This window comes from Bombus bifarius, unplaced genomic scaffold (assembly GCF_011952205.1).
Source record: "Bombus bifarius isolate JDL3187 unplaced genomic scaffold, Bbif_JDL3187 scf7180000008166, whole genome shotgun sequence".
NCBI lineage: Eukaryota > Metazoa > Arthropoda > Insecta > Hymenoptera > Apidae > Bombus > Bombus bifarius.
The window spans coordinates 1,758,817-1,785,503 of NW_022884488.1; the positions used below are offsets into that span (position 1 = coordinate 1,758,817).

The 26,687-nt window shown below is 34.3% G+C and overlaps 1 protein-coding gene and 1 long non-coding RNA gene across 3 annotated transcripts in view; one reads left to right on the forward strand and one right to left on the reverse strand.

The window, feature by feature from the left end:
- The window catches only part of LOC117209202 (failed axon connections), a 54,890-nt gene that overhangs the window by 10,510 nt on the left and 17,693 nt on the right, over positions 1 to 26,687 (forward strand). The window lies entirely within an intron of this gene.
- On the reverse strand, positions 8,639 to 10,005 carry LOC117209205. The gene is made up of 3 exons (XR_004487873.1): positions 9,724 to 10,005; positions 9,503 to 9,630; positions 8,639 to 9,192 (listed from the first exon to the last, which is right to left on the reverse strand). It is a non-coding gene; the product is annotated as an uncharacterized LOC117209205 (long non-coding RNA).

Genomic DNA, 26,687 nt, shown 5'->3' on the forward strand with positions numbered 1-26,687 from the left:
CTTGTAAGTAACCACTTAATATTATATGAGGATCTCTCGGTGCTCCATCGAGCATAAGTATTATACTTTCATGACGGCGTAATGAGAGAAAGCAGATCTCGTTGCAAAGAACCCTGGTAAACTCGATCGAGGTCGCGCATCTCGGTTTAACGATCTCGTATATGTCTATCTTATGGCTTTTAAGAGAATCGATTAGAGCTTAAGAAGCTTGACGATGCTTTTAGATATTTAGGAAGATTGAAGCGTGTAACAGGTGGTTGTTGCTGTTAATCAAGGAATGATAGGGCAATGATGACTTTTTGTTCCTATGGTAGAATGTTCAAAGATGTGATAATCGAGTGGAGAACTTGTGCATGAACTGCAGGAATTAATAGATAATTAAAAATAAATAATAATTGGTGGATTCGAGGCATCGAGTCTTGCACTTGGACCAAAGAAATTGAATTTTAAATTCGGCAAACTACAAATGTCTAAATTAATAAATCGTTTGCAATGTTTCCATTCTGCAAAATTCGATACTGCTGCGGAATAAGAATAAAGGTCTTCTATTATACAAAATCAGTACCGATGCTGCAATGACGATATGATGATAGACGAATAATAAACTACAATGTTTATTACGTGTACAAGTACAAAATAAAACGAGAAGGAAAGAATTGTCTGAAAAGTGGTACAAGGTTAAAAAGGACACGATGATGGTACCCCGCTGGGGGTAGCCACCCACATGTTATATTAGTATACCGCTATAATATTTTACGAAATGTCCTACTGGACAAATTGTAAAATTTAAATAAATAAATAAAAAAAGGTTAAAAAGGAATTCGAAAGCAATTTTCTAAGACAAGTTTCTCCCATCGAAGATGAGATAACGTATCCATCATTAATCGTAGATAAGAAGGTGTAGATGAAAAATAATAAATCAGACGCAAGTGACAATGGCAACGGTGCAATTGTTTGAGAGGAGACTGGTTCTAGAGGAAACAGTCCAAAAGATCTGCAGTTATGGCTTGGGCTGGGTCGGGATTTAACGAGCCATGGAATGAGCTGACTCATAGGAACTACGGAGAACGCAGTTCACGAGGAAAAAACAAAAGTGGGCCTGGTATTTAGGTTGGGAGGAGTTATCAGCCATGGGCACCTTTAGCGAAACTTTATTACATCGTGTAAGTGTTCCCGATTAAGCGACGTGCAGTTTGGTCGAGTGCTTAAATTGCATGATTGATCGGTCGCTTCGTATCGTTGTCTATCCATTTTGATATTGAAAATTATGGGACTGACCTTCGTGAATGGTTCAGACGTGGATCATTATCGAATATAAATGAACTTGATAAACGTGATACGTTGTAATTGAGATGAGTCTTATTTCATATAGCGTGCATTTATCCACTCGATTATATTTTCTATGTTCTCCAACGATGATAAAAAACGTAGATAGAATTTCCGTTCGAAGAATTACAAGAGGAGTAATATATTTCTTGAGACGGTGGAGTACTTGCAAAAAGTTTTCAAGAGGTTCTAGTTTAGAAGTTAATCGTGGCGTGTATGTTCTGCAACTTTGATGCTCTATGCTTTTACTATTATTATTATTTATACGTATACGAACGATTTGTGGGAAGTCTGCCAATTTACGAATGCATAGCACCTGTTAAAAATTAAGAGAAGATATTATTGCGTGCAGCAATGTAGATTTGTAGAGTTATTATATATGTGTCCTTTATTTTCATACTCTTAGTTCTTTATTATTATTATTATTATTTTTATTAGTATTATTATATACAAATGATTTGAGAAAAGAATCAGTTAATTCAGTAATCGTATTTGTCGAAATAAAGAAGGAATATAGTTACCTTGATCCGTCTGAATTTTGTTTATAAGAATGTATAAGATAATAAGTACGATTATACGTGATAAAAGAGAAGTATTTTAAAATTCCTATTCATTTTCTATGAAACACGAAACATGAACATTTCTATGTAACACGTTCTTGCCACGCGCTGGCCAAGTTTCCACATGGCATCGTGTATCTTAATCTCCACGCGCATTCTTAGAACTGTTCCTCCTTCGTAACCTGTATCTTAAAACAAATTCGGCTGTTCCGTTATACTCTCACCATCGTCACATTCGCAAATTCAGATTACATTTATTTATACTTCTACACGTGTCACATAATACATAAATATTATTCTGCACATTATTTTAAGCGTAAGTAACAAGCCGGTCTAAGATAACGTTTAAAAATCGATTAACATTCTATAAGATAAATAATTGATGAATACTCCTATTCATAAGTGTTCGGTTCCTGACGATGGTTTATCGATTATGATAATTGACTGGAATTATCAGGAAATTGATTATTCAATTAGAATTATGTATTCGCGCGAGAGCGTCGAGGGAATTTGCGAGTGTTACTTGCAAAATAATCAAGGAACTTGGCTAATTAGAAATTGTATATCAACGCCCTCCTTGTCATCATTTCTTAAGATCGTTTCGAAATGGGAGCATTTAACGTGGCCGCCTAATAAATTCGACCGCTAAATTATACACGTTGGAAACTGTTAGCAAAGCGTACTAAACTCAGCGTACTAAATTCCTGAGTTTCAGAGTTACTGAACTCGAAGTTCCTGGGTCCAGAAGTTCCGTAGTTAGCAAATCCAGAGTTCGTATATTTAAAAATATCGCTGGCTTCATTTATTTTCACTTCCACTGGTTTTTTCTTCGACCAGTTCTCAAGTAGTTGTAAATGCAGCTCAAAATCTGCAAATAGTCCTGATAACCTTTTAAACGGTGCTTCATTTGCGAAGAAGCGATAATCGAGACTTGTGGGTTCTTGTCTTGTAGTGACGTTAAAACGCAACAGTTATAATCATTATTATTATTAAAACTCGATATATTTATCTCGGAGCCGCGATAAACGTCGAATTCAGATCGTTCGAAATAGTTTGAAAAATTCGAGGAATTAAATAAACTTTAAATCGTATTTTGCTGAAATGTTCAATTTTCTGCGTGTGTTCCAGTTTCTTGAAAACGGGTCATTTGAATTGCTTAATATTTGCTCTCATAGAATTTAAATTTCTCCGTTTTTATCCTGCGAATTTATTTTCTACGAAACACGACATATATACACAACTATACATAAACAACGAGATCTTATTCGAGCAATAATCTAACGATAAGACAGTCTTGAACAATAGTAGTCGTCCTATTATTGTCGTATCGCGTGTGAAACGACAAGGAGCGTCTTGGAGTAGTTTTCAAAGTTTGTTTCGTCGCACACGAGTTACACGAGCGTAGGCCAATGCCTGTGTTAATTTGGAAAACCGATTCGTGTTCTTGAAGTTTAGGATGTTCTCGAGAGTTTATAACGCGCCGATCCCTATTGAGTCAGGCGAGACGAGTTTCAGATCTAATTAGAATTCGTAACTTGCCTACCCATAAATAACTAGGCTGAACAGTGACGGGACAGATGTTTGGGGTAGTTTGTTCCCAGTTGTCGAAAATTGCAAGAAGCTATATGTTTAGCTGACGTTCTAATAGTATATTGCGTTTCGTTTGAATAAATTTCAAAGTTGCAGCAAACTTCATCTTTGATTATTATCACGCTGTATCATTTGAATAATACTGTGCTTAAGAGATTGTTGTATTCAGTAGAAACTTCTATTAAGACAAAGTAATATGAACGATCCGTGAAGGAAAAGTTTCGCAAGACTTTTTTTTTAATATTTATTAAAATTACAATCAATTCTCGCGTTGAGAATTTTCAGTAATTTTTCTGGCGTTAATTATTTATAACAAGTTAATATAAGTTTCGTAAGGTCGTATTACAAGGTAGCATAAGTGTACTGTGAGGTGACTTAAGTAGAATGTAAGAAAGTATGTAAACCGGAAGTCGTCCAAAGCCGAAAGGCAGGGACTAAGTTTAATAAATAATATAAGTTTCGTAAGATGGCTTGAAAACTTATTCTATTATTTATTCTATTTGTTATTCTATCAATGATAAAAGATCATGAAATCTTTATATTTTGCATTATATATATGTCGGAGATGAAAGGAAAACCGGAGCCTTCCCTTTGCAATTTTGAGGAAGCCTTCCAATGCTTTAGCCTAGATTTTATCATAACTGTAATTAAGCAAATGTCATTTGTAATTGTTTGATATTTGTGAAAACGAAACTGGGTTCGAGGTGACAACTGGTCGCCGAACGTAGCCACGGTCACGGGATAAACGTTTTGCCTGACAAAGGTGTGGATCGGTTGTATCGTTCTCCCTAGAAATCACATAGAATTGTACTTTAGAGATGTCGATATAATGGGACACACGTTGTATTAGGAATCAATCTCCAGACAGAAACTGCCTAGTAACGGCGTTTGGATCTTTCTCGATGTTTCCAAAGAGTATACAACAAACTTTTGAGAGAAATTGCCTAGCAACAACGATTGGAACCTTCTCGATGTCTCCAGCGAGCATATAACAAACAAATGCAGTCGTATAGCGAAAAAGATTTTCATCAGATATTCATTCGTGTGATCGCCTTGGAAAATGATACATCGAGCAATTTACCGAGTGTCTCAGCAATCGTATTTTTTTGTGTTTAAAATTATTCTACGCATAGTAAAGAGTTATCCCGTTGACCGTGGATTCGTTTGAACCCCGGAACATTGTTAATAGCGTAAATTAAATTCATTATTCGTAAAACCTATCAATCGTTAATCTCATTATTCGTTAAATTCATTATTCGTAAGACATATTATTCGTTTCTCTTATTGTTCGTTAAACTTATTATTCTTTAATCTAATTATTAATTAAACTTATCGTTTGTTAATCTTATCATTTATTAAACTCATTATTCATAATATTTTGTAAAATCTTGTTTATTCGCGTAAATATATTCTCTGTTTTGTAAAACAATGGCTAATTCAAACGAAGAATCATTACGCGCCTTAAATCCTAATGATAACCCGACATATATATTACGTAACTTGTAACCTGACAATTCATATTATATTATACACACATTAATATATACATTTATAGTTAGGAGGATGTTGAGATAGCAAGGCAACTAAGAATAACGATTTATCGTAAACCGAGTCCCTTTCCAAGACCAGGAGGTTAAGAAATAAACTATTACATATCAAGTACTATTATATACATTTATATATACGATATACGACTTGACAATTTATCGATATTATACATACATTAATATATACATTTATAATTGGAAGGATGTACCGTCGAGATAGCAAGGTAACTAAGAATAACGATTTATCGTAAACCGAGTCCCTTTCCAAGATAAGGAGGCTGAAAAATAAACCATTACATATCAAGTATTACTATACATATTTATATATACGATATACAATACTAATATCAATATAATACAACAAACATAGCATCAGATAGTAAACGATTTTACAGTTTACATAGTTTTTAAGTTTTTTCAACTTGTCCACCTTGTCTGTCGAAATATGCCGCTATTTACCTTTAATCACAAGCCAATTGCAACGTCAACGCCATCTACACCGCGCATAATTGTCGAGCGAAATGATCCCGTGCTCGCTATAATTTCACAATATTATCCGGCTCTATTAGTCGCAGTTGGCGAGCGTGTTAATTCAGCGATTACGTCGGGCTATAGTACGTGAAATAGCGTTAATAAGACTTTCATTCTGTACGGCGCACGGTTGGCCTACTGCGCCTCCTGCCGATCGGCTCGAGCCTAAAGCAAAAGGGGGATGAGGCGAGACAAGGAGGCGAGTAGCGTGTATATATATGTGCAAGCGTGCACGCTTCACGCTTGAGGCAGGTCGGGCTCTTTAAATCACCGGAAACGCGCAGGTAGAGAGATGTGGGTAAACTGTTCTCCCTTCCCCTATCTTCGCTCTCTCAGCCTTTTAAAAACAGTTTCGTGGAAGGTCTACACGCCTGAAAAAGCGCGTGCACGAACGTTTAACGTGGAAAATTTGTCTGGTCGGGATTTCTAGGCGGACCATGTGCATTTTAACGGCGCAGCGGTTTCCCTGTTAGGCGCCCCTTCGGGATGTTACGATATGATTATGGTGGTAAATTCTTGCTGTTGAAAGGTTTGGAGATTAACGCGAAGATTAGGTTTAGTCGACCGGGAAATTTCGTGGGCGTTTGTGTACTCACACGGTCTGTTCTACTGTTTACGTAGACGTTTCTGTATTCGTATCTGCGCTTGCGGGATTAAGTGGAATTTCCAAGTGGGTTGTTGTACAGGATTTAGTACTTAGCAACAGTTCGAATCAGAGTATCGTGGCATTACGCGGTATTTGCGGTATCTGTAGCGAACACCGTTTAATTCTCTCTGTATTCTATTTATCGAGATTTCATTGTATAGCGCACTTACGGAATATGCTGTTCGCTTCTAAATTTCGTTTTATCGCGTCGTCTATAGAAGCGGGGTTACATTGTGCGATGAAATTGCACAAAAGATTGGACGGGGAATTAATTCAAGTAGAATTTCCTGTTGTATCGTAGTTTTCCAGCGGAACAATAACAGAGACGAGGACATGGAAAGAATTGGAGAAGGTGGAGTGGTTTTTGAATTTCAACGCTCAAACCTTTTCGCATATCGCACTGCGACAAAATTATTTATAGTATTACGCCAACGGTACTTGGCTGTATTAATTCGATGCCAACTTTTAGCATATTTTTTTTAGATTGGATCAGTTATGCGTATAATTATGATATTACTCGCAGTAGCAATAGGTAAATGGAAAACATGCTAAGGATATTACACGAATCAAAAATGTATAGTGAAATATATTCCAAAAATATATTTTTTTATTTTAAAGTATAGGTATCTATAGTTTATGTGCAAACTCGTTAGTTCTCCTAAGCTTTTGGCAATTTTTGTCGAATTTTCTCAGCATCGTCTTGCGAACATTAAATTAAATTAACGGCGTAACGAAAAATACGAAGGTAATTTCCGGTAAGGGTCGAGAAAGCAATATTATTTTCGAGTTTCCGAGCGAAAATGATTTTGATTCGTTGGGGGAAGTGTCCAATATGCCTTCCGGCTGTTGGAACGCGTAATTCGATTCTCTTTATCGAGGCTATTGTACGAGCCTCATTGAGTGCCGGATTTTTTTCTTTAATTCCCGATAATAATCTTAATGGAAATGTTAATGGAATGAACGTATTGGTGGATGCTAATAATAGAAGCGTTTTAATGGAGGCTTTACGAGGCGTTATAACGGTGCTGTAATGTTCTGCATTTGAATATTACAGCCGTATAAATTAGCAGCAATTTTCGAACGAAAGTAGTGCAGCTTTATGATCGATATTTTTATAACATTGCGTACTTGCTGGTAAAAAATTATTATTTCTAATTACATTTTGCAATGAGTTTATCACGCGATGTCTATTCAGCAATAAAAGCTTTAATCGCGTGGATAAGTAAATTTAAATCAATTTTTTCTGCCACTCTGGCTCTGTCTCAAAATGAAACGTTCGTGTTTGCGCAAGCGATACTATTCAGCTTTGAAATGAGGCTAAACTTAACCGTATATCGTTTCCTTGAAATCGACGAATCAATAAGTAATTGGTTGAACAGTTTTTATCGTTTTTTTACTGTTTCCTGTTATGACGGTAATTTTACCGCGTGAATTCGCGATATAACTGCAAATTTTTCTGCGAATAGTATCTCTTTGTTTATAAATAACTTCATAAATAATATTTTACAAAGTTTTTTCTATAAATAATATCAGACACAGATGTTTCTATAAAAAAAGAGGGAAAGTGCGATGTAATTTTAACGATGCTATGGAATTCTTCTCTGTTGATGAAAAAGGTAACAAGGAATGCGGAAGCTTCTCGTTAACATTTCCAAATCGTCTCGGGGCGAATTTAATTTGTATCGCGCATATCGTCACGTATACATATAACGTGACAGAGTATGCAAATGAAATTTTTCTTTCGGCTGAAACGAGGCTTGAAAGAATTTCAGAGCGAGAGAGAATTTCGTAGCGGCGTTCTCGAGTATCCTTGAATTGATGATTCTACATACATTAAAAATATATGCATTTTTCTCATGCCTATGCGTGCACCATGATTACCTTGTGTAGACTGCGACGTGCCTTGCTATTTTATGCCTTATGCTTATCTTTGTTCTTCGTCCAAGTATTTACGTTCTTATTTAATGATAGAAAAGTACTAGCGAAAACAAACTCGTCTATTGTTCCTTTTTCTCTTTCTATTGCGATATCTTCTTAATAGGCATCAGGAATAATTAAGTATAATTATGAATATAGCACGCAATGTAATGTCTAAAATAAAGGACTAATATACCAAGGTACATAACGATATCGATATAAATTTAATTTTACATAATAATAGTTATTTTTAATAAAGAAAAAACTGCTGAAAATTTTCGATAGCCCACAAGTGGTTTGAAGAATTTTAGGAGCCTGACAGACTTAAGAAAAAATTGCAATTTTTCCAATAACGTTATTCCTCGGTGTATTACACTACAGATTTTGTACGGTATTTAAATTGCACATTTAAAATTTTAAAAAGATATTTTTCTCCAATTACATTTTAATATAACAATATTTAGACTACGACAAAACTCTCCCATGTGTTAATTAATTAAGCAAATAGTATATTTTTTACAGGTATTTTAATAATCAAGATAATACATAGACAGTAAATATACGATTCTCTAATTGTGTATTCTTTCGCGCTTGTTTTATCAACAGAATAAACCTTTTTCTTAATTGAGACATTTATTCTCGTAAACGTAACATTAGGTTCGTTTAACTTAAACTCGTCAGCTACCATTTCCTTCTGATTTGTTCTCCAAGGAAAATTTCCTAATCACGTTGCACGTGATTCCCCTGTGCAGTTTCTTGCTTTGCAACTTAAGCAACTTACCGCACGATCGTAGGCAGTAGTAGATGTTATCTTCAATTGAAGACAGAATTTCCGACGTAGTAACATGATCATTGTCGATGCACCAGACCTTTCTTCCATTCGTCACGACTTTATCTTCCAGTCTTTTTACTTTTCCATTTTTTCTTCGCTGCAAGTTTTACTTCCAATAGGTTATCCACATTGCGGTTACTCAAATCCTTTTTTCGCTGTTTCGTTTGTTATTTCTCACGTAGATCGACTTCGATCAACGATAAATTGGCTTCCGTCGATTGCTTCTTTTCGCTACTTTTTTACCTGAAATTACGCCAATTGTACCTGTACCGCGTAAAGAAGGCGAAAGGAACAAGTAATGGAAATTATATTACTGTGCAAGAAAGATATTTCCTTATTCCAAAACTTCAGATCTTCAAACCTATTCAATCTATTTCAAACACGTTAAATAATCATCCATATTATCATGAAATTTTTTCATTATCTCAATTATTATCTTTCATGCCCTAAAGTATTCCTTTATTCGTTCGAAGAACAAAAAACCAAAAAAAAAGACCAAGAGAAACGCTAACATTATTCCTCAAACATCTTCAATCCACGTCAAATCAATTACCGATACCCAATTTCGGAATAAGCCAAGTAAATCCATCTCCCCTTTGAGTCTCTTGCGGACAGCAGCTTCAACCAGATTTCAACTGAACACTTCGCACAATAACCTTGCATACAGACACATTCATTTACCTAGAGAAAGAAATGAATTTCGATCGAGTATTGAGCGCGCGCGAAAGATCGTCATTGTCTGCGCGCACGCGATACATAAAGAATAAAACGTACGTGTATACGTGTAAGGCCTTACACACGCACCTTGTTTTCCATGGACAGCCGTCAATAGGTATCGCATTATAAATCAACGCGACGCGGTTTCCGTCCGAGGACTGTCCATTCGAAGACGCAATACGCGATATACGCGTTCTTTCGCTATATAAAGCATCCTCCGTTCGATTTGTTCGACTCGTCCGTGGCTGGTCTATTGAATCGCCTCTCGTCGTCCTGTCGTGCTCTATGAATACAGATTTACTTTGTCGCTCGCACATATACAGTAGCCGACGAAAGTAATTTGAACACTCGCGACAGGAAACATTGATGTATGCGTATATCGTGTACGTGTTGCATAATACATTTCGAAATTTCAGTGTAACGGGATACGTCTGCTCCGATTATACTGGTCAAATTTGAAACCGATCTGACAATTTATATAGAAGTTGGAAGATATTTATCAGAAATGTGTATTTCATAGAATGTTAATATATACCGCACGAGTCGTAGCCTTGAGCATATAATTTGTGTTAAAGATAGTCTCGCTAAGTATTGTTTGGGTAGTACCGAGATAGCGAATAATCGAGTGTTCAAATACTTTGGTAATTTCTGTGAAGCTTGTGGTAAATAATTTCGTCGTTTGTACATATCGTGGATTTTGAAAAACGCAAACATATATTTGGTAAAAAATTATCTCACAGCGCGAATGCAATGGTCTTAAATATACAGGGTGGTTGGTAACTGGTGCTACAAGCGGAAAGGGGGTGATTCTAGGCGAAAAAAGAAGTCGAAAATATAGAATAAAAATTTTTTAATAATAAAAAAGTAAAATAAGTTAAGAGAGTATGCAGAATGAAATTTTAATTGATAAAAAATTGAACTTTGATGTCTTTCTAGAATGATACTTTGATAATGATTAGAATACGGATTTATATGCATGTATGAGAAGTTTGAAGACTCAAAAATACGGAGAATATTTTCGACTTCTTTTTTCGCATAGAATCACCCCCTTTCTGCATGTACCACCAGTTACCAACCACCCTGTATAACAATCGTTAAAGATAGTTGCAGCCAATGTTGAAGTTTATTTTAAAAGATGCGCTAAATATCTTATAATCTCTTTGCAGATTTCTTTCAAATTTTATCCATGTAATCGCGATAGTTGGGTCTCGTTCATGTTACCTTCATAATATAATAATAATTTAATTATATAATAATGAATTATTATATTAGTAAGGATCGATAAAACATCTCTACGATCGACCAAATACTTTCGTGACACTAACTATACGTTACCATTGCAGTCTGTTTTGAATTTGTGCGCGTGCCTAACGAAACGCGTTCACGCGACTTATTTGTAACGCGTAGAAAGCGTTTCCGTTTGTCAGGTGAATATTCGGTAGCAGCGAAAGTTCTCGTTTAGTCGATATTAGTTGACGAACGCAAATACATAAAGCGGCGTTTGCTGGATGGTGTAGGTAGAATGTAAAGGTTAGATATGTTAGGAATGTATTTATTGGAATGATTGGCGTTCAGGTTGGGTGTTGAACCGTAGGCTGTGTTTGAGTAATTTATTGAGTATGATGGCGTTGTAGGCTTTGAAGCGTACAATTGAAGGTTGAACCTTTCGTAATTACGTCGTTTCTTTTTATTACAGGCAGAAATATTATAAGGGGTCAGTTATTCCATTGAATAATTGGTTGATAGTAGATTTTGTTTAAAAGTAATCATGTAGTATAGTTATATATAGTATAGACAATACGGTTATATGTAATTGTACCAATAGCATGTATAATACTTTACAATTCAATTAAATTTTATTATATAGCTCTTGTCAAATATTCTAATTTAGTTGATTACTCGATAATTAGGATAAACCTGAATTTTTCAAACTTCTCGTTACCAATAACGTTTTGGAAGAATTTGTATACGTAGAAATGTAAACAGTGGCTCTTCCTTAGCACGATGCGAGCAAACGGTTTCACTGTTTACGCTGTTTCCTAGTCCTTTGAATCCGGCCAGCGTATATATACGTTTCGTATATTTTGATTGAATCCGGACGACGTACATATACGCTACTGTATGTTTCGATTGAATCCACGGGAAATTTATGCGCGGTTTTGTTAAGTAGTTATTTATTTTACTTATTTATCTATGCAGTGCGGTTTGGGAACTCGGAGCTGCGCGCTTTTGCTGGCTTCTAAATTGTATCGAGTATTTGAAGGTGTTTGTAATTTGCAGAAATTTCAAGATAGATGGTCAGAGTGATAGGAATTACAGTTGTTTATACGAAAAAGATCAGTGAAGTATCTGTCGAACAATTAAGATGGAGGGGTTTTGAATTCGGTTTCTGAATGTTAAGTAGTACGAGTTACAAAATAATGAAAGTAGTTGTCGTAAGATGTTAAATTATATCGATGAATGTAAGTGGCGGTACACGATTAAGCGTTTGAGCAATCTGAAAGAAAATTGCATCAAACTGTATATTTAATTAATACAATTGAACTTAGAAGCTTAGCTGTTTCTACAATAAAATGATAAAAGGACTAGGAAGGAGTAAAACGTCGAGAATTTCAATTGGTACAACTAATGTCATAAGTTTCGTTTTCCTTGCAATTTTTGAATATTTAATATTTCTAATGCTTTGCTAATGTTTATCGCTTGTATTCGTTAAATTCCTTTCCTTTGCAGACAGGTGGTTGCATTAGAACGTATTTCGACATACGTTTCAAAGCGTCAATTTAGAAAAGCGATTGTGCTTACACCTACTTTGCTTGAGCAACAGAATTAAGAAATATCTGTACGCATGCAATGAAAATTGTATGTATATACTTGTGACAACTATCATGGATTGTAGGTACCACACATGTTAGACATTAATCTTCTTAGTTAAATTTCAAATGTTTAAGCATTATAATGTAATCGATCAATTTCACCGTAGAAATATTATTATTACGTAGAATCGTTAAGTTCTATTTCTGATAATTCCTCGTTATTTCCTAATTAGTTACAATTAGCCCGCAGCGAAATAGAATCTACTGTTTGTGAAAGAAGATGGAAATTAGTCCAACAGTCGATTTTACGACAGACTTTTTCAGTACTGTAGTGAAAACTACCTGCATGCCCTAGATATTTTCACATTGATACTAAATAACGATAAATCCTGTAAATTGCACGAGCTGCGACGCAACATGAGAAATTTGATCCTAGAGTTTGAGATTTGAAATTTCAAAATATGAAGAAGATTTGAAACTTCCGGGAAATTTTGCAAGAACATTTTGAAAATTTAATTCATTGTGCGTTATACAATAATTGGTAATAAAATAACACAACGTTTTACACTCGAAAAATAATGTGTTTTGTTTTCGAGTAAAATTTCAAATAAAAATTTCAAGTCGAGCTGTTCGAAAACTATGGAACTTGGCCAGCAGCACCAATATTTACACTCCGTATATCGCCTCGTATTATTCAGAAATTTCGTTCAATCGTGTGCATCAGTATAAATATATAACGATAATAATGAGATTCAATTTATTCTTCCTATCAGTTGAAACGAAATATTTGTATAGTAAAGCAACAAATTTGATGTCTCTTTGATCATCAATACCTCTCATTCAGTGACCAGAAAGCATTGATTCTCGTCGAGGATAATTATTTAATATTGATGCGAATGGATCGGTATACGGGACGATAAACGCTTTATCCTAACGAGACGGTTATAAATTAGCGGATTTTAACGTAACGTAATGCGATTATGCGTGGGTAACGTGGGGATTCCTTATCGAGCAGAACGATCAGAAAACAGACGGCAATTATTCATGGTCGATGATTTACTGGAATGGTATGTCCTGAAATCGACACAGTGAAGTCTCGATCGTCGTTACATCGTACAGAATGTAAAAGTCACATTTTCCAGAAGTAAATACAATCGACAATAGAGAATGTAATTTTTCTATAATAATCAAAGAGTCGATGATCGATGGCTTTTCGCCACATTTGCTTGAGAAAGTATGATATTTTTAATCAGATAAAGATTACACACCAAGGATAGAGTTTTCTAAAATGTGATATCAATTTGGTATTTAATTAGATGATTATACTTGTGTCATCTGGGCAACTTGGGATTTGAGAAATTGCTTGAAAATTCGCAATTTACATTTCGGGTGTTCCCTCTGTGTTCACTTTATCCGAAATTGTGATATGAATAGTAAATTCGAAGATTGATCTGTGTGCCAGAAAGTACTGGGTTTACTGGGTTCGTTAAAACTTTATAACTTGGATCTCGAGATTGTTAGTCCACAATCGATGTACTATGAATGCAATTAGAAGTCTCAGTCTTTAATAGCTGCCTTTGATGTTCCATCCAAGCAGAATGGAGCTGGATAATGAAGAAGTTGAACCTCAGCAGTCTGGCTCGTTAGACAGCCATCAGTAAATGAAATAATTTTAGAAATCACCTGTCTTAATCCTCAGTTACTAAAGAAATTGCTCTCACGCTATTTATAATGCCCCTTTTCAGACATATTTCTACTTTCTTGTAGATTTTTATTTCCTCTGTTATTCGCTATATTTAAGTAACAGAAATATTTCTATTCCAATATTATATAGTATTGCTATGCAGATTTTAATTCTCTTTATGTTATTTACTATTAAATATCACAATCATTTGTGCAGAATGGAGCTGGATAATTGAGAAGTTGAACCTCAGCAGTCTGACTCGTTAGACAGCCATCAGTAAATGAAATAATTTTAGAAATCACCTGTCTTAATCCTCAGTTACTAAAGAAATTGCTCTCACGCTATTTATAATGCCCCTTTTCAGACATATTTCTACTTTCTTGTAGATTTTTATTTCCTCTGTTATTCGCTATATTTAAGTAACAGAAATATTTCTATTCCAATATTATATAGTATTGCTATGCAGATTTTAATTCTCTTTATGTTATTTACTATTAAATATCACAATCATTTGTGCAGAATGGAGCTGGATAATTGAGAAGTTGAACCTCAGCAGTCTGACTCGTTAGACAGCCATCAGTAAATGAAATAATTTTAGAAATCACCTGTCTTAATCCTCAGTTACTAAAGAAATTGCTCTCACGCTATTTATAATGCCCCTTTTCAGACATATTTCTACTTTCTTGTAGATTTTTATTTCCTCTGTTATTCGCTATATTTAAGTAACAGAAATATTTCTATTCCAATATTATATAGTATTGCTATGCAGATTTTAATTCTCTTTATATTATTTACTATTAAATATCAGAATCATTCGTGTTCCTATATCAGGGCCATATTGTACGATATAGTGCCTCTTTTTAGTCACTTTTCCAGTTTCTTCAGACAATTTTTCCCCTAATATACTCGATTTCTCGTTTCAAGTATATTTTCTTCCTCTAAACCGTTCTTCACGCACTGGAAAACCTGTTTCTTCGTAGGTAACCAAAATGAGATTAAGATACAAACTTTGAGATTTACAGGAAGTTTGAATTAAATGATAAATCACCTTACTCTGTGTTTATGCATTCTTCTCAATTTTGTTTCGACATTGTACAAGTCTGAGCTGTACATTACAAGAACAAGAAGGCTCCGTAAGATCTAAGCAACGCTAAACAGAAGTGTAATACAGCTTACTCGCAATCTGTAACACGACACCAGCAATATTAGTGATCCCGTTACGTTAGCACTACTTGGGTGCCGAGAGCTCACCAACCGATTCAGAGAGCCTTCAGACACGTAAAAGTGGTACTGTCCACCAGCTGGTGCATCGATGACACCGTAAATCGCGAGTAATCATGTCTGCACTTGAGAAACCTGCTCGGAACGATTTCGTTTCCTTTCTTACCGCAATAATTTATATGTATATATATATATTTATTTATTTATTTAATATTTATTTAAGACAGCTTATATATGGTGTGTTAAAATAGTCGATAATATCGAGTTGTAGATGATTTTATATTACAAAATAGGTGAAGAATACGAAATGGAATTCTCTCATTTGTGGCTTTGCTACTGTGACGATCGAATTTTTAAATCTCTCCAGTAAATCTCGAGATTGATACAGTAAAGGTATAATAATACCGGGTAGATGATAATTCTAAAAGCAAACATAAACGGTTTGGTTAGTAAAGTTTAGTTAATTAATAATCCGAGTTTAAAAATGTCGATTATTTTTGGACTCGATGTTATCGAAAACGAGGCGTTAAGCAAGAAAGTTACATCGATTCGGACCGTGCTTATTTGTAAATTTATGTATTCCATAAACTTTGAAATTGATTTTCTTGAAAAGAACGGCTTCGAACGAAGAGATTGTTATTCTACGTTTCCCACTTGTTTTTGCACACGTAGTAAGTTATTGCTCGCTTCTGATACCATCTGGAGACACCCGGTATATATGTGCACTGTACACATATCTGGTGATTATTTATATTGGTGGTATAATAACGGGTTATGCGTTTTCAGCGTGGAACGCAGTATAGACAGCAATTGAAATTCATGGCTCGATAAAGCTTCATCTGGATCATTGCTTGATAGCGTTTGTGGATCTAGGAATCGCATAATTGCGATTTAGTAGGAAAAGGTTTCGTGGAAAGAAAGTTATGAAGTATTGATTATTCTAGGATCTGTGACTTAAAGCAAAATGGTAGTTTACGATGCGTTTCATATATACGATAATTATGAATGTATCAATTTATTATTGGTATTTAAAAAATGTTTCATTAAGCGGTTAATTTCAACATTCAGAATGTTAGAGTAAGCTTGGAGTTTAATAAAACTCGAAGCCTTGGAATGCACATAATGTATATTTCTTTCAAGGAGATATAGTTTTTAGCTTCGATGTGAACGTGGAATGTAAAATGTAAAATCGAGGAATATATAATATACAAATATTCTTATTATACATTTTACGAAAGATTTTACGTTTATTATTATTACATTTTTATATGATAAGAAATTAACAATTCATGGTTGAAATAGGTGTTGTTATTAAAAACTTGAAAATGGCCAAAAAATAATGAAATTTATGAACAAGAAAAATGAAAGAAAAAAGAATTTAAGCAATTTAGTTGATTTCAGTGTGGTATTTTTCAAAGCAAAGTAGTTTCTATAGTAAATGCTAATTCTTTATTTCACACGATGAGTATGAACTCGTCGAACGTAACTAACTGGTAAAAAAAGAGCCATTAAAAGTTCCTAGCAAAATTTCACAACATAAAATAACTATTTTAATATCCTTGCTCTATTAAAATTAAAAGTAAATTTTGCTACAAATTTTGTCATTTTTCCGTAGTTCCAATTTATCGTAAAAGAGATTTTTCCGTATCAGTAAAAATCGAGGATTCCAGGCGAAAGTTTCGCTCTTTCGACAAGAAGATCGCGATCTTTCGTGAAATTAATTTTATCACAGATCCAAAAACACACTGACACGAATCGATTTCGATAAACCCGCGATACCATACAACATCGAGGACTCCAAAACTTCGATCTACTTTTATCTACAGAAATGAAAAAGAAAATTCTGATGAAAGTATACCATTTAAAAAAATCTAATTAAAATCTTTCTCTTATAATCGTCTAAAATTATCCTTAATTGTTTTACAATTGTCATACAATTTTTAATGCTCATTTGAAAGATTTACCTTTCCTCCAAAACTCTTTTACACGCCGCATTCTTGTTTGAGATGTACGCAATACCTAATTCAACTTGCCACGCTTGAGAAACAGGCTGACTCACTCACCTGGCCATTTAAATGCCTGGAAAAGAAATAAAATGTCGCACCTGGTGCAACGTGTCGTCATTCGCAAATCCTAAAATATACACACACACACACGCAGACATAAATGTAAATCTTATACAATCCATTAAATTTCATGGTGTCCATTTAAGGTGCATAAAAAGAAATCTGTATAAATTTCGTAATATCGACCGCACTCCCTAAATGGAGATTTTACTGTAAATCCAAATATATACAAGGTGTCTGAAGATTCTTTGAAGGTGTAGGATATCAGTATGGAATTGTCGTTGAGGCGAAATTCGATATGTAGAACGCAGTAAGAAAAATATAATAACAGAAAGGATACCAGTGGCAGCTGGTCGATCGTTTCAAGTGTACAGTACACTTTTATTTTTAAAGGCGATCGATAACTATCGATCCTCCGTCGTTTCATTCTTAAACCTTGATTACTTTTAATCTTTCCTCTGGATAATTATAATTTTCTTCTTATTCGTTATAAACATTCCGATTATGGAGAATTAGAACAACTCAGTTTTATATATATAGGGTGAAAAATCTGAAGTATGGGGAACATAAATATTTCCAAAAATATGTGAATACAAAAGACGAATATGTACGTACATGTAAATTGAAATATATCGAACGTGTAAATATTGATGAATTATTTTAAGAGTGTAATTCTTTGGCTTAATTTGTTCCTTGTATATGAAAATGCTGGTGTTATTTTGTTAAAGTTTCTCGACTGATCTTTTCTTAGATGGAACATTTTGAATATGAACTAGCCTAATTCTCAGTTTGAAGAACTCGATAACTATAGTTATTCGATGTTTGAGAAACTTCAAATCTACGTATTTTGCACAATGTCAACCTTCGACCGAGATCTACCACTTAATTTTAATCTGTTCAAAGTATATTTTATGAGATGACTATCTTAGATATTTTGTGTTAATCGCATTTTTGAAAAATATTGTGCATGTGTGATTTTAATCATTGTGGTAGCTAAACTGTCCATCCGTTTCCTATTTGCACTTTTGTCCTATGAATTCTGATCTTTTTTTTTTAATCTTCTCCATGTCTTTTCTTTTATAGACTAAAAGGTACGTAGGTGTTCTTGTTTTACGATCTTTATAAATCTGTTCATGTAAATCATCCATGGAGAACATGAACAATATGTACATTGTAGAGCTTTTACCTCATGAAGCTTCTTAAGTATTCTAAAGCGCACTATATAAAGACATTTGCGACTGATCAAAGCATGGAAACTCCAAGAATATGTAGCTGTCATAAGTATGGCCTTAGGCAAATAAGTAGAACTTACAATCGGAAACTTTGCCGACCATATAGAATTTTCTAAATTTCTCCTACTGTTCCCGAGTATTCGATTTAAATAGAAAATATTCGGAAACTAAGAAACATGAAAAAACGATACGAAACCGTTGATAAGATATCAAAAGGTAAGGAAAGTAACAAGAAATAAGGATGCGAGAAATGCTATAACTTTTTACTTGCCATAATAAATAATATAGAAATACAATATTTTATGGAATGTCTAAGTATATAGAAATACGTGTAGGTATACAAACTATACAAAGTAAAATATTTGTTACAATATTATAGAGGCTGAAGTAAATCTAAGATATTTCTTTAGGTATGTTTATAAAGATAGGAATTTGCATAAACATTTATAATTTATTATGAAACTCAAGAAAGCTATAGTAATTACAGATGGCTATAATAAGAAACAAATAGAGAAATAATGATAATTCTTTTAGGTTTTGTATTTACGTTTTAAATAAAATAAGGAACAGAGTTGAAAAATCGTTTCTCTGGAAAATACGTGGTCAACGTTGGAAAGAAATTTCTCTGAGCAATTTTAAGCTCCTTAATGGATCCGCATGACACGAAATCCTGACACGTGTCCGCCTAAGGAGGTATAGGTATTAGAACCCTGTGCGTGAGATAAAGGAACTTGGAAAGGTCATTTTTAATTTCGTATGACGCAACTGGTTTAAGTAACGTGTTTCCACATATTTGCCCCCCGTTATCGCTACTCTCCTTGCTACACATATATATATAGGATGGTTCATGCAGCTGGGATAAATCCGTGTTTCTTTTTTGATCGCAATCTGCAACGAGTGCAAATACAAATAAAAGATAAAGAAGTCGAAGAATCGTATTTATCTTTATATTCATAAAGGTAGATGTCCATTTGCGAGACAAGGCCATCGTTGAAATTCGAATCCTCCATAGGCAGACTAGATCATTCGTGTCCATATCTAAATTCGTTTTTGCTGTTCTGGACTTTCAAGAGATCTTAAAACTTAATTACAACAATTCTGAGATATTCGTTGCAAGTCTTCGTTACGTTAGAAAGTTAATGTTTCAATGAGAAGTATTCGAAAGATTTTTCAAAGATGTTAAAAATTCGTTTCGAAGAATTTCGGGGGATAAAATTTCACTAGAAGGTTTAATCTGAATTAATTGTTCTATTCGGCGGGGCAGCCAGCTACGCTCGTTAAAGCCCAGAACTGAAAACGACGTGTCGCGAGTTCGAATCCTCGGCATACAGACGAGCACAATTAGCTGCGGACTGAAAAAAGTTTCTTATTAAAAAAAACATACACCATTTATTAGAAGCATTTGTTCTATTCATAGAAATATCGTGATGATATCAACGAATGTTTAAGAGACGAAAGAAAGAAAGAAGAAAAAAGGAAACAGAAAATGATAAAGAAATTCTGGTTAATCTGTTGCAACGAAATCATTCCCCTTGAACGACCTCATCACCAGACACCATCATGCGTTTCATAGTAGACGAAGCATACGACAGAAAAACTGTTTCGTGGCCAAATGGGTGCTGGGCGTGCATCTCGATGGTTTCTATCGCGGCAGAAATAAAGTCGCCGGAACGAATGCGGGGGCAGAGGCTTCTTAAAATAGCGTCGAGACCTCTGGATGGACCTCGCCGATTGTGCGTATCTCTTGGACATGATGAAACAAAGAGACGAGTCGATCATCGTCATTCGTTATAGAAAATCGGAGAAGCAATGTAGGAGGATATTTCCAAACTGGTGATACAAACCAAAAATGGGTGAATTTACGTGAAAAATGAGACGAAAAGTAACATTTGTTTAGTATACGTGTAGGGAGACTCGTTTCCAAGTAAATCGATGTTAAAAGTTCGTTAAATACTCGAACAATTGCTTTAGTTTCTGTTTCCTTTAATCGAAAAGATACAGTGAACGTTTTTGCGAATAAATGAATCGCCAGGGAAATTAATCTTAATCTCTTGAAGTATATTAGCATATAATGCATACAATTAGACTTTCTTTTAATTTAAGTGCGATTGTAATTAATTGTAAGTGATAAGCGGTATTTTAGAGAAATATTTCTGTGTATACGAGATTCTTTTTCAAATCATCGTGCATTTCAGATCATTGTGTTCAATAATCAAGTATTTGTACATTATTTTTTGCAGAAGAAAATTTCTGTAATTTTAGTTAATTTGTCTCTACAAGAAGTTACCGCTTAATGACCAAGTACTTGGATATTATTCTTGTAAGAAAAGAAAAAGATAATTATCTTGTCGTGGTCTTAATATATTTGCCCTTCAAGAGGTTAACATCCAATGGTCACATATTTGGATGTTATCTTTCCAAGAGAACTAAGTAACAATTCTCGTCTTCTGGCCATAATAAATTCTTGAAGAAATTATTTCATTCGATCTGTTCAAATTGTTGGATTATAGTAAACGTCTCGTACAGTATATGGTAGATTTGATCAAAAAATTATACAACAATTACCGCCATACAAATAAAGCTTAATAAATTTCATATTACAATGTAAAATCCTATTATGGTAATATTATAATTATTATTGTTATATGACAAAATTCAAAAAATTCAATATTTTCTTATATAAAATTCTAGTACATTACGTACAGATTCTATCAAAAATTGTATACAAATTTTGGTACATCGTAAACTTTTCAAATTTCAACAAATTCCATATTACACCGTCGAATTACAATTACACAGTGATATTACAAGAATTCAGTATGCAACTACGTTGTACGTGCAATCTTTGTCGACAAAAGCGAATAATATAAGAGAAAAGAAGGCTTAAATAGACGTGGAATAGAAGGCGGAGAAAAGAAGAGAGACGAATAGGAGGAAAAAAAAAAGGTAGTCGTTTTGCTCTCTTGAAGTCGTTGATTAGCGAGCGACCAATTGACGTGCTCCGTAACTCATCCATTCCCTTTTCCCATCTTTTTTCTTTCTCTTTTTTTCTTCATTCTTCTTAACGAACGATCCCATATTGTCGGATAGTTTAAGCTAGTTTCCTTCGTGACGATGCTCGTTTCGGGAATGCAGGGTCGTTTAACCTTTGACTTCGTAGTCACACCGGAATCGCGTGAAGAGTATTCGTGGGATTTCGAGCATCCGTCTACGAACTTCAGTTCTACTTATCTTCGACTCTGTTTAATGGCCGATTATCGTTGGTGAAAACAAGATATGATAATTAAGAGGAGGAAATTGTGTCGTTCCCTTGTTTCCACTAGATGTTGTTGTTGAGTGAAGAAAAATGAAAACTACGCGGTATTTTCTACAGTTCTACGTATTTAGAAGTTACGATATTTCTGATCGTTTCTGACTTTTTTGTAATAGTCGATCGTCATTGGTAAACAAGATATCGTAATTAAAAGAAGAAAATTACGTCTGTTCCTTTTATTCGTTAGATATTCTTAAGTATAGAGGAAATAGGGCTATGTGATATCTTTTATAGCTACATGTAGTTACAAGTTATTATTTTTCTATGAAACCATTCAATTTTTATATCGTATATATTATACATTATATATTATATAGAATAGAAATTTCATTTTTTAATTTTCTTTTTTAATTTTTCCATCGAGACAACGATCTACAGTGAGATCCGTTATAACGAGACGCGATAAAGTGCACGCGTACCGAGCGAAAATTCAAAGTCGATTTTCTCGAAAACAAAGCATCAAAAGAACAATTTTTATTCTATATTTTCGACTTCTTTTTTCGCGTAGAATCACCCCCTTTTCGCTTGTACCACCAGTTACCAACCATCTTTGTTTCATTTAATGGTTAATTAAATTGTTGATTGTGTGTATATTGTTGAATTAAAAAGGAAAGAGTACATATTTTTATAGTTCGATTGAGATAAAAGTTACATGCAAATAATTGCGGCTACTATATATGCATTTTGAAGGAGATACGTATAGTAGAACATATATAGTAGTTCGTTATGGCTTTCCGTCTGGTTGGTGTGATTTTATTTTTGATCAAAGCTGTTATTGTTGTTTCATCAGACCATCTTTTTCTATCCTCCTCTTTATTGTGCGATCGATAGGCTATTTATACGAGGTTCTTTACCTCTTACAGTTTATTTAAATATAATATGAAACGGATTATTATTAACCACAGTGTGAGAGAAGATCTTGAAATTAACTTTTATTCTTTAACATAATTGCATGCATTGCGTTATACAATAGAACGTATTGACATAAATACGAATAAAAATTACAAACTGCTAATTTCTTTTAGCATATTGTGCCAGTTTAATGTGACATATAAATAAAAAAGATCTTCCAAAATTGGAAATGAACGGTAAAGAATTTCTCGGAAACGAACGTACGAGCGCAAACATTTAAGGAAGTGTTACATGACCCGATCCACTTCTCGAAGAAAAATTCCCGAAAAAGTAAAAACAAAAATTTCTCTTTAATTCAGCCCCAATTAAGCCGACCCGAACCACTTCTCAAAGAAAAGTCTCAAAAAAAAAAAAAAAAAATAAGAAACAAAAATTCCTTGATAATTTATTCTTCAATTAAACAAGACACTATAATTACTGTGTTTCATTATATTAGAAATTTCTTCGTTATGTACTAGATCAACTCACACGCGTATGATATATATATATATGTTACAGGTAGTAAATCAAACGATGGGTAGACTAAAAAAAGTTTTTAGTTTTAGAAAGCATCGCATGACTCAACACACTTCTCAAGAGGAAAGATTAAAAAGAAAAGAAGAGCAGAAAAAAAAAAGAAAGAGAAAAAGCAGAAGGAAAAAATTTCTCATAATTCAACGTGGCTCCAATTAAACATGACAGTATAATTACTATACTCGATCATGTTGGAGAATTCTTTATTATGTAGTGGATGAACTCGTAACCTCCTAGGTGATGGATCTATTTCCTCGTATCGTGAAACGAATACCGATGCGTAAGTTACTTGTAATGGGAAGTTATATAACTCTGGACAGGCAGGCAAATTGAACAGTACCGTTATGTACCGCAACTGCGATAATCGAACTCCGCCCATAATTAAATTATCCTTTAATTGGATCACAATGCGACTATACACGGGACCCACGTTTCCTCGCGATGCATCATGTGGGTCCTATAAACGTTTCTTTTTCGAATCCATCGTTAATACAACCTCCGCATCTGCCATAAATCTTTGATTGCTCGTAATTCTTCTCGTTCTCTCCTACTTACAGTATTTTTAGCTCGTCCTGTACACGTAAAACCGTTTTCTATTTACTCTTCGAGTTTCTCGTCTCTTGTTCCATTGCCATCAAGTTTGCCTGTTAACCCATTCAGCGTTCCATGAAAGTTTCTTTCGTAGACGTTTCTTCTTGCTGCTTGGCATATTTATTGCACCTTTTTCCTGTCTTTCTAATATTTATTTATTTCCATCGTACGATAGACAGGCGTATTCTCAAACCGTAGGAAATTTGTTCTTTTCTATGAAGCAAATTATATTTCCTATAATTAATATATATATATATATGTCGGAGATGAAAGGAAAACCGGAGCCTTCCCTTTGCAATTTTGAGGAAGCCTTCTAATGCTTTAGCCTAGATTTTATCATAACTGTAATTAAGCAATTGTCATTTGTAATTGTTTGATATTTGTGAAAGCGAAAATGGGTTCGAGGTGACAACTGGTCGCCGAACGTAGCCACGGTCACGGGATAAACGTTTTGCCTGACGAAGGTGTGGATCGGTTGTATTGTTCTCCCTAGAAATCACATAGAATTGTACTTTAGAGATGTCGATATAATGGGACACACGTTGTATTAGGAATCAATCTCCAGACAGAAACTGCCTAGTAACGGCGTTTGGATCTTTCTCGATGTTTCCAAAGAGTATACAACAAACTTTTGAGAGAAATTGCCTAGTAACAACGATTAGAACCTTCTCGATGTTTCCAGCGAGCATATAACAAACAAATGCAGTCGTATAGCGAAAAAGATTTTCATCGGATATTCATTCGTGTGATCGCCTTGGAAAGTGATACATCGAGCAATTTACCGAGTGTCTCAGCAATCGTATTTTTGTGTTTAAAATTATTCTACGCATAGTAAAGAGTTATCCCGTTGACCGTGGATTCGTTTGAACCCCGGGACATTGTTAATAGCGTAAATTAAATTCATTATTCGTAAAACCTATCAATCGTTAATCTCATTATTCGTTAAATTCATTATTCGTAAGACATATTATTCGTTTCTCTTATTGTTCGTTAAACTTATTATTCTTTAATCTAATTATTAGTTAAACTTATCGTTTGTTAATCTTATCATTTATTAAACTCATTATTCATAATATTCTTTTTTGTAAAATCTTGTTTATTCGCGTAAATATATTCTCTGTTTCGTAAAACAATGGTTAATTCAAACGAAGTATCATTACGCGCCTTAAATCCTAATGATAACCCGACATATATATATATATGAGATGATGTGCGTGATAGATAATTGAAGGAACACTCGAATATATTTAACGACAAATATTTATTAACAAATATATTCGGTGAGTACACTTGGCGTAAAACTCGCGGTTATTAATTTCGTTTATCAATTCGATATGCTATACGAGTTCGGACGATGATTGCCTGAGATTCGGACAGGCGTCTCGCGACTGACTTTCCATCACGATGATGCTGCATAGGAAAAACTATGATGGGGTGTGTCTAAGGATACGAGATCATCGGATTCGTTGAGCAAAGCGTTGGTTCGAAAAGTGAGGGAAATGCACGTCGCTGTTAATTGGCTAAATTTTGAGCTGGTGGTTGGAAAAGGGCGCTAACCACCCTTGAGAAAAAGTTACTAGCAGGAAGCATCGTACGTGAGGAAAGCAGATTTCCAGTATCTTCCCGTAGTAGGTGGTAGGTATAGAGACTGTTAAGACAGATTATTTGTTCCCTTTGGAAGACCTTAACTAAATAAATCCTAAGATTTGTAGCGGGTCCTTAGGCTAACTGAAAATATTCAGTAAGAATGTATCGGCATCTGGTAATCATCTTGTTCGAAGGATAGGGTCTTTGCGTAGCGAGCCACGGGACAGAAACCGTTGGAAAGTTTGCTGTCGAGTGCCGCTACATATATTTTTTTTTATGTATTTATTAAAATTACAATCAATTCTCGCGTTGAGAATTTTCAGTAATTTTTCTGGCGTGGCGCAGTGACATGGCTGATTATTTATAATAAGTTAATACTTATTATAGATAAGTATAATTTATAAGTGAGTGTTATAAATAAGTGAATATTACTTAATTTAGGTAACTAATTGGCTACATATATATAAGATTAAATTCTTTTTAGGGTTATTTGTTATTAGATATTTATTATCGGATGGTGGATATTTGAAATTTAAAAATGTAGTAGAAAATTTAAAGATGCAGAAGTATGGCAGAAAAGATAGAAAATATTAAAACTGTAGCATTCGTGGTATAATAGTTTGCACGTAAAGCTTTTCGTGGAAGGTTCAGTTTTTTAATTGCGTTGATTAAAATATGAATTTTTCCACAGTCTGTTTATTATACGTATATTTTGTCGCTTATATTTGCATATGCATTTTGCTATAATTCTGATTTTCAATCTGTATCCGTATTTACATCTTCATTTTAATGCCATATTAATGTCAAACGTAAACAAAGGATACCTACGAGTATTGCATATGTCATTCACGTAAATGTGATTCACCGAGCAATGGATTGACCTTTAATTCGATCATGCCTCCTAGTCGTAAGTTACGTTTCTATTGAATATCGCTGAATGTCATGATGCATATATACAACACAGCATACAAATTACCCGAATTAATATTATAATTACCTGATGGAAAACCGAGTGCCCAATTTTACAAATTCCTCCTTAACCGTTACGTTACTATCGTATACTTCTACGCTCAAATTCGCAAAATTATG